The sequence below is a fragment of the Triticum aestivum genome, chromosome 6A, assembly GCF_018294505.1.
Source record: "Triticum aestivum cultivar Chinese Spring chromosome 6A, IWGSC CS RefSeq v2.1, whole genome shotgun sequence".
NCBI lineage: Eukaryota > Viridiplantae > Streptophyta > Magnoliopsida > Poales > Poaceae > Triticum > Triticum aestivum.
In genome coordinates, this window is record NC_057809.1 from 111509744 (window position 1) to 111519445 (window position 9702).

General features: G+C 48.7%; 1 pseudogene; it reads right to left on the bottom strand.

Moving 5' to 3' along the window:
- Nucleotides 1-557: 557 nt before the first annotated feature.
- On the bottom strand, nt 558-1876 carry LOC123130430 (GDSL esterase/lipase At2g27360-like; annotated as a pseudogene).
- Nucleotides 1877-9702: the final 7826 nt, after the last annotated feature.

Below are 9702 nucleotides of genomic sequence, written 5' to 3' on the forward strand. Positions count from 1 at the left end.
ACTTAACAGGTGAAAATAATCTCATATTCATATTCTACATATTTTTCTAATCAAATTTCATATATAGCATGTTCAAATCGGAGTTACGGTTTAAAAGATATGGATGATTTAAAAAATCATTGTTGGACTTAAATATGATCCGCAAAAAAGAAAAAAAGAAAAATGAAAAAAAACAGGGGAGTGAAGCCCCGCCATGGGTCGGCGGATGAACACATTCATGGTACGACGTGCGTGAGAAAAGAAAGCTAAATATTGTGGACGCTGGGGATCAAACCCAGGTCTTGCCGGTAGAGGAGGGATAGGCCGACCACTCTGCTGGTCTTTGGTCTGTGTCTAATGTACGTCGCGTCACTATAAAGTAACGAAGTAGGCGGTGATTTTTTGTCCGAAAAGTTGAATCGTTTTTCCACTTACCGGTGGCATTGGTGGGTAATTATTATAAGCTTGAAGGGTAATTTTAATGACGGACGACCAGAAGCAATAGCCGCTTTATTAGTAGGGAAAGATAGGGAAAGATTTACTAGCGTCCACTACAGCTATATGAATCAATCACAATAAACATCCTACAAATTCCAACTAGCAAAGATGGCGCAGCGGGGTGTCCGCGAACGGCCCGTCCAGCACACCGTCGGCAACAATCTTGTACGCCTTCTCCGTCATGTGCAGGCCGTCCCAATTGGCGAAGCGGTCGGGGCTGCCCCAGAGTTTCGTCTTGTTGTTGCACGCCCCGCTGTGGTACGGCCCATTGCCGCCGCAGCACGCCACGAGTGGGTCGGCGATGCCGTACGCCTGCGGCTTCTGGACGAACTGCATGGCCGCGCTATAGTAGTCAGCGTAGACGATCTTGACGCCAGGGTTCTGCGACCGGAGCCTCACAACCTCCTGCCGCAGCGCCAGGTTGTGTTTCTGGGAGAATTCGTTGTACCACTTGAGGCAGTGGAGCTCGTCGTAGTCGTCCGTGACCTTGCTCTCGTGGGCGCTCAGGTACGCCGGCAATCATCCGATAGGGAAGTTGCCAGGGACGACAATCGTCCTGGCGCCTAGGTTGATCACCTCCTGCACGGTGGCGCCGATGCAGGTGACCACGTCGGGTAGGTACTTCTCCGGTGTCTCGCGGGGGTTCCTGGGGTCGATGAACCAGAAGTTATAGTCATTCCCGCCAATCTCGCCCATCAGCACCAGGGACTCGCTCAGGAGAGCCCTCGTGGCACCTATGTCAAGATGAAACAACAATGTACAGATCTGATGAATTGCAATGACAACCATGCATGCACGTGCATATATGTACTGTATATATGTTGCTTACCATCCCCGGGAGCAATGCGCGCGAGGACCTTCTTGAAGGAGGCAAGCTGCCGGTCGAGGTTGGAAGGCGCGTTCATCGTGAAGTTGTAATTGGTCTTGTAGTACTCCGGTGGAAGCGCAATGGCGCCTGCCACGGCGAAGTTGGCGCCATTGGGGAACTGCCCGGACGCCTCCTCCGGGATGCTCGGCGGTAGCAGCGGCAGGCCGAGCGCTTCCGCTGAAAACATACGCACATAACATATGCACTCCTCATTTTAATAACCAGAATAATAATCGATGATGGCGTCGACGGCTCACCGTAGAAGTCAACGACGACACGGCCGTCGGTGACGCGGCCGTTGGGGTGCTTGAAGAAGGTCATGCCGTAGGGCAGCTCCTTGATTGGCGACGCGCTGTTGCCGATGGAGTACAACAAGTTGCCGGTGTCGATGAGGGAGTCACCGAATGCAAAGATGCGCTTGTAGCTGCAGCCGCACAGCGCCACGTCCGCGTTGAGAAGCGCCACGATGGAGATGGCGAGGACAACGACAGACACGCCGGAAACAGCGGAGAAGCACCTGCGACTCCCCATGTCTGAGAAACAAATATGTTCTGCTCCGACATCGATTTGCAATTTGGTATCCTTTTATAGAACTTCCCGAAGGATAATAATGCAAATGAGGGGTGCATTTATTATTCTATATGGATATGCACTCCATAATTAACATGAAGTGGTATATATGCGTGACATTATTTATAGAATGCATATCGATATGTGTATCAAGGATAACGTGAGACGGAGGTTATATACAGGGTGAATCATAATAAAGGCGAAAGTTACATGCAGCGTTACTTAATAAAGAGGAAGTTAATCTCTTGCCTAAAATAAAGAGGATGAACTTTATAAGAACCCTTAGACTATTCATACTGGGAGTAAAATAAGGCTGGTCGTAATAGGAAGTATCATATACTAATATCATGCATATGATACTAGTGTATAATACTATCTCCCAAAGCATAGTATCATACATTAATATCATGTAGTACTATATTTATTGACATGCATGACACATACTAGCATAACATTTATTACGATACAGTATCATGATATGATACCCAATCCTCTCTTTTTTCATTTAATTCTATATCATCTTATCAAAATTAACTATTTGGCATGTATAATACTAGCTATGATACTCCCATTACGACCAGCCTAAGTGATAACATCACACATATCTACGCAAAAAAATGATGTTGCAAGTAATTAATGGAAAAAAAGAGGCATGTGATAAAATAATATGTTACTCACATTATGGGTAACATCATACGTACCAAGATAAAATAAGTATACAACCTATAAATAAAATGTTGCATGACACCACACATATATTACTCCCCATTATAGAGGTAATACTCCCTCTGTCACACCCTAGCTAGTCATTCATCAGAGTGTGTGCATCATATTTAAAATTCCATTTAATTTGAAATGGGGATTTGTGAAACCCTCAGAATCATTTCTGAAAAATGACCCAAATAAAAATTTCTCCAAAAGGGTCCAAGAAAATGCTCATGTTGCTCTCTGAAAATATTGGACAGAGATAAAAATCAAACCAATATTTTTAAGAGCTCATAGGTATTTATCTTGGGCATTTGGAATTAATGCATAAATATTTGCATTGGAAATATATTAGTTATATATATTAATATATGTCCAAATATTATGCCAATTATAAAGGAGCTCTGGAATAATATATCTAGCTCCTGCAAAAATTGGCATAAGGTAAATAAATGATTTAATATTTTATTTAAATCAAAACAAATGTCAGAAATTAGAAAACAGAAATAATTAAAAGGGAAAACCTTACCTGGGCTCCTCCCTGTGCAGCCCAGCCAGCTGGCCGGCCCAGCCAGCAGGCGGCCCAGCCCGCCTCCCTCCTCTGTCGTCTTCGTCCTCGACAGAGGGAGGGGAGTGTGGCCGGCGCGCGCGCGCGCCACCGCGCCACGCCTCCTGCTCGCCTGCCTGCCTGCCCTCCCCTCCTCGTCTCGATGCCCCGAACGACGCCACGCCCTCCCCCCTGCTCTCTCTCACTCTCCCTCGGTTCTTCCCCTCCTCTCCCTCGCTCTCTCTCTCACGGCCGAACACCACCATCGCCGCCGTTCGCCATAGCAGCCGTCACCGGCCACCCCTCGCCCCTCCGCTGAGCTCAGGAGCTCCGCCGCGACCCCCTCTTCCTCCCCACCAAGCCAAGCCCCTCGGGGCCCTGCATCGCCGCCCACGTCGTCGTTCCCCTCCTCGGCCACCGGAGATCGTCGCCGTCGAATCGAGAGCTACCGGACGTCCCCGAGCCCGCTAACCATCCCTGCAGCTCCGCGGTGAGCCACTGACCCGATTCCCCCTTGCCCCGTCGTCCCTAGCTTCCTGTAGTTGCCGCCCCCTTGAGCTCCGAAGCTCGCCGCCGCCGTGCCTCGTCGCCGCCGTGGCTGGAGCCGTTGTAGCTCGAAGCCGAGCACACCATCGTGCTCCACACCTCACCAGGAGCACGTAGCACGCGCCAACGCCCCCCCTAGCGCCCTGCATCGCCTAACCCGCCGTTGGCCGAACTCCGGCCGCCGCTCACGAGCTCGCCGTCGTCGGTACCGGCCACCACAGTCACGGCCACCACCACCGTTCGACGCGCGGGAGCAAGGGCTCTCCAACGAGCCCAAGCACGGCCTCGCCCGTGCCCTGTAGCGCGTTTCCGCATCGCGCCGCCGTCTCGGGCCTCGCCGGCGTCATGTCGCCGGTGGGTTTGACCCACCTTGACCACGGCAGGACCCCCCCTGTGTCCCTGACAGATGGGCACAGCCCTGCTAGCTAATTAGGATTAGCACTAACCGAATTAGTTAAACTAACTACCCCCCCTGACACTGACCAGTGGGCCCCAGCGCCACTAATCCCTAATTAGGATTAAATTAACCCTGTTAAACCCCCCTGTCACTGACGTGTGGACCCCACACGTCAGGTTTGACCCCAGCCAGCCGCAGTTGACCGCTGACGTCATGCTGACGTCATGCTGGCGCAATATTTATATTTCTGGATTTAAATTAAATCAGGAAATTCCAGAATATTATTTAAACTTCAAAAATTCATAACTTTTATTCTGTAACTCCAAATCAGACAAATTATATATGAAAAATGATCAGAAAAATCCAATCTATCCATCTGTACTATTTTCATGCATGATCAAACAAGTTAAATTGATGTTTTAAGCAGAACAAGGAAAAGCACTTTAAAAGGCCATGTTTGAGTTTGAAATTTGAATCTTTGATTCAAATTGGTTCAAACCCTTCTGGTTTTAGTTGCATTAGCCCAACACACTCATATTTCCATGTTTCATGCATGCATCATATTGTTGCACATTGTTTGGTGATGGTTGTGTATCGGTGTCCTTTGCGACAGGTTCTGCCTCCGAGGAGTACCGTGATTACCCTAACGAAGAACCGTATCAGTGCATCGAACCATCAGGCAAGCAACCAACCATTTAATCATATCGATACAAACCCATGTTCTCGCTCCTGCTCTCTTTTACTGCATTAAGACAACACGTTTCAAACTGCTGTGTGCTATGGTAGTCGAACCCATTTCCTCTGCATGACCTGTCATTGCCACAGTAACTAGATGAAACCCACTAGCATGTGTAGGAGTTGATTGAGCCATATGTATGTGTTGTTCCTACCTTGCTATGCCTGCTATGCTTAGAGTCGCGTCAGGTCTGGTTCATCTGGATGATGGGCTAGAGTGAAATGTTTATGTCGGTAATGAGAGTGGTGTGGTGAACACGATTTGGTAAAGGTATCGATGAGAGGCCATGTAGGAGTACATGGTGGGTTGTTTCATTGAAGCCGACCTTAAGCACTGAGATCTGTATGTGTGATTTAAGAATCAGCTACTACCATGCATTGGGCCCGAAACCAATGGACCCTCTCGGCTTCTTATTCGCCCTAGTTCTCCGTCCAGGAGTTGCAAGTAGTTCTGGTGTTTGTAGCCTACTAGAGGCCGTGGACAGCGCTGACCGTAGGGGTGGGTTGTGATGCGGTAGGTACGTGGCCGGGTGTACCGAATACCCGTTAGGTATCTCGGGAACCCTGTTCACATCGTTCGGGGCCGTATGGGAAACCTCGGCCGGACTCCCTGCGGATGAAACCTGGATAGGCGATAAACCTGGACTGGAGGCTTAGGTGATTAGACAGGTCGTGGCCGACACCCACGTTGGGCTTCCGCTTGAAGGTTGCCGAGTACATGTCGTGTAAACGACGGTAAGTGGTGAGAGCGTCTATGAAGAAGTACACCCCTGCAGGGTTATCATGATCTATTCGAATAGCCGCGTCCGCGGTAAAGGACTACTTGGTTGCCTATACAGTTCATAGACAAGTAAATGGAAACTACTAAAAGCCTCAAGATAAGTGTGAGTGCCGAGGATGGCTCTTCCGTAGGAAGACGGAGGCGGATCCTCGGTAGTGTATTGAAGTGGTGAGTAGTGGACTCGTGTGCGCAAAACCATTTCAAGTTGAAGTATCGTAGGATAGTCTAGCCAAGAGTCAAAGCTGGCTTGCTGCAATAACTCCACCAACCCTTCTTGATAATATGCATGTATGTAGGATCTGATGTAAGTCTTGCTGAGTACCTTTGTACTCATGTTACTATAATTTACATTTTTACAGAAGACGCTGCAACCCCTTCTGATGGGTTCTATGTAGACATTGACATCAACGAGTAGGCTAAAGGCCCAGGTGGTGACCCTGAGCTTGTGAAGGACCATGTAGTATAGCTAGGCTTTCCAAGCCTCTTTTATTTTACTAGTTGTCTGTACTCAGACAAGTTACTTCCGCTGCTGGTTTGTATGACTGTATGACTTGAATGTTGGGTCGTGAGACCCGTACCTTTGTGTATGTTATGTATGGCTCCCTGAGCCTTAAATAAAGTACTTGTGTCGTAGAGTCATGTTGTGATGCTTCGTTGTATTTGCACATATCGAGCATATTGTGTGTATGATTGAAATGCTTGGTATGTGTGGGATCTGACTATCTAGTTGTTTATCTTTAGTAGCCTCTCTTACCGGGAAATGTCTCCTAGTGTTACCGCTGAGCCTTGGTAGCTTGCTACTGCTCTGGAACACTTAGGCTGGCCGGCATGTGTCCTTCTTCGTTCCTGTGTCTGTCCCTTCGGGGAAATGTCACGCATTGAGTACCGGAGTCCTGTTAGCCCGCTACAGCCCGGTTTACCGGAGTCCTGCTAGCCCAGTGCTACAGCCCGGACCCACTTGCTGATGACCGACACGTTCGAAGCTGGGTCATGGATGCCTGTCCCTGTAAGTCTGTGCCACTTTGGGTTTACGACTAGTCATGTCAGCCCGGGCTCCTTATCATATGGATGCTAGCGACACTATCATATACGTGAGCCAAAAGGCGCAAACGGTCCCGGGCAAAGGTAAGGCGACACCCGTGGGGATACCGTGCGTGAGGCCGCAAAGTGATATGAGGTGTTACCGGCTAGATCGATGTGACATCGAGTCGGGGTCCTGACAGCGTTGGTATCAATAGGCGATAAACCTGGACTGGAGGCTTAGGTGATTAGGTAGGTCGTGGCCGACACCCACGTTGGGCTTCCGCTTGAAGGATGCCGAGTACATGTCGTGTAAACGACGGTAAGTGGTGAGAGCGTGTATGAAGAAGTACCCCCTGCAGGGTTAACATGATCTATTCGAATAGCCGCGTCCGCGGTAAAGGACTACTTGGTTGCCTATACAGTTCATAGACAAGTAAATGGAAACTATTAAAAGCCTCAAGCTAAGTGTGAGTGCCGAGGATGGCTCTTCCGTAGGAAGACGGAGGTGGATCCTCGGTAGTGTATTGAAGTGGTGAGTAGTGGACTCGTGTGCGCAAAACTATTTCAAGTTGGAGTATCGTAGGATAGTCTAGCCAAGAGTCAAAGCTGGCTTGCTGCAATAACTCCACCAACCCTTCTTGATACTATGCATGTATGTAGGATCTGATGTAAGTCTTGCTGAGTACCTTTGTACTCATGTTGCTATAATCTACATTTTTTACAGAAGACGCTGCAACCCCTTCTGATGGGTTCTATGTAGACGTTGACATCAACGAGTAGGCTAAAGACCCAGGTGGTGACCCTGAGCTTGTGAAGGACCACGTAGTATAGTTAGGCTTTCCAAGCCTCTTTTATTTTACTAGTTGTCTGTACTCAGACAAGTTACTTCCGCTGCTGGTTTGTATGACTGTATGACTTGTATGTTGGGTCGTGAGACCCGTACCTTTGTGTATGTTATGTATGGCTCCCTGAGCCTTAAATAAAGTACTTGTGTCGTAGAGTCATGTTGTGATGCTTCGTTGTATTTGCACATATTGAGCATATTGTGTGTATGATTGAAATGCTTGGTATGTGTGGGATCTGACTATCTAGTTGTTTATCTTTAGTAGCCTCTCTTACCGGGAAATGTCTCCTAGTGTTACCGCTGAGCCATGGTAGCTTGCTACTGCTCTGGAACACTTAGGCTGGCCGGCATGTGTCCTTCTTCGTTCCTGTGTCTGTCCCTTCGGGGAAATGTCACGCATTGAGTATCGGAGTCCTGTTAGCCCGCTACAGCCCGGTTTACCGGAGTCCTGCTAGCCCAGTGCTACAGCCCGGACCCACTTGCTGATGACCGACACGTTCGAAGCTGGGTCATGGATGCCTGTCCCTGTAAGTCTGTGCCACTTTGGGTTTACGACTAGTCATGTCAGCCCGGGCTCTTTATCATATGGATGCTAGCGACACTATCATATACGTGAGCCAAAAGGCGCAAACGGTCCCGGGCAAAGGTAAGGCGACACCCGTGGGGATACCGTGCGTGAGGCCGCAAAGTGATATGAGGTGTTACCGGCTAGATCGATGTGACATCGAGTCGGGGTCCTGACAGCGTTGGCATCAGAGCCGGACTGCCTGTAGGTTCTCCAAGCCAAACTGGTCGATGTTGAGTCTAGAAATTCTTTAGTTATATGTAGGGGAATTGTTTGTGGGTTGGTACGTAAGGCTCTTTTTACTCCTTTATCTTATGACATTCTGATCTGAGTCAGTCCATTCTTCCACCGGGGGTTAAGGAATTAGGATCTATTCTCTCTATCAGGATCACGTGTTACTAATCAGTAGTACCTTATAGGTATGATGGATACAAGCCTAGTTCAGTTCTTTTACCACATTATGTTGCTAGGATGGTCTCAGAACTTTGATATGATGATGTTGAGTGTGTATGAAATCCTTTGTCAAATATCTCAAAATCCTTCTTGAGTATTTACAACTGTTATGCTGCCGAAATTTTGCTAGAAATTCTAATGCCTTGCATTATGATTGTACTTTCAGATGGCCACTCGCGACCTCAATCAAGTGGTTCGCCTGACTCGATGCCTAGATGTACCCGGCCATACTGCCAAGTTGGTCAGGGTAATGACTGAGGCTGGATACCGCTGGTATCCTGAGTACACGGTCGAAGAGCAATTCCGAGACTTTAATCAAAGCCAGTATCTCTGCACTGTCAGGATATTTCCATCTTATCCTGGATCCACCGAGCCCCTTCACTGCTCCTATGGACTCGGGGTTACCATTGAGATGGCTGTGCAGGACGCCGCCTACTCTATGATGACCATCATGCGAGTCAGATCTGGACTATTTCGGGACTCTGATTTCCGGTATATGCCAGGATCACTTCCGGGAGCACAAGGGTATCTCCAGGCTATCTATGCTGACCCCACCCAGGAGGATTCACGGACTCGCACCACTGCTGAGATGCTCGAGGATAAGGACCGTGAAAATCGGGCCTTGAGGTTAGAGCTCTTCAATACCCGTGCTGACCACTGGGCCACTTTGACTCGGTTCGCACCGGCAGTGCAAGCTGGATATTCAGATATGCGCGATCTCTATCCTGTCAGATCTGCTCTGCCAGACGTGATGGGTTGGCGTGATGTAGGAGGCATCACCCCGCCTCGCGGTCCCCGCAGGCCACCGTCTGTTGGTCCAAGACCTCATCCTAGCCCCTATGGTCCACAAGCTCCGCGAGATCGTCTGTTTCCGGATGATCATGTTGAGCTTCCAGGCTATGGAGGTGACTTCTACGAGGACTACTACGGATCGGTCTGAGTTGGTGGTAGTATCACTAGTTCGCACTAGCTGTGTCGTCTATCGTCCCGCGTGACTCGTGGGATATGACCTAGTTTGTACTCTTTCCGAAGGTGTAGAAAAATAATGTATAGGAGCTTGGGATGCCTCCGATGAGATGTAATCCTCTTTTCACCGTAATAGTACTTTGTTTGGTCTTGTACTAAACCCTGTATGGTGTGTATGACGATGGAATAAAAGAAGCAGTTTCTGTATCTACCATGTCATACGGA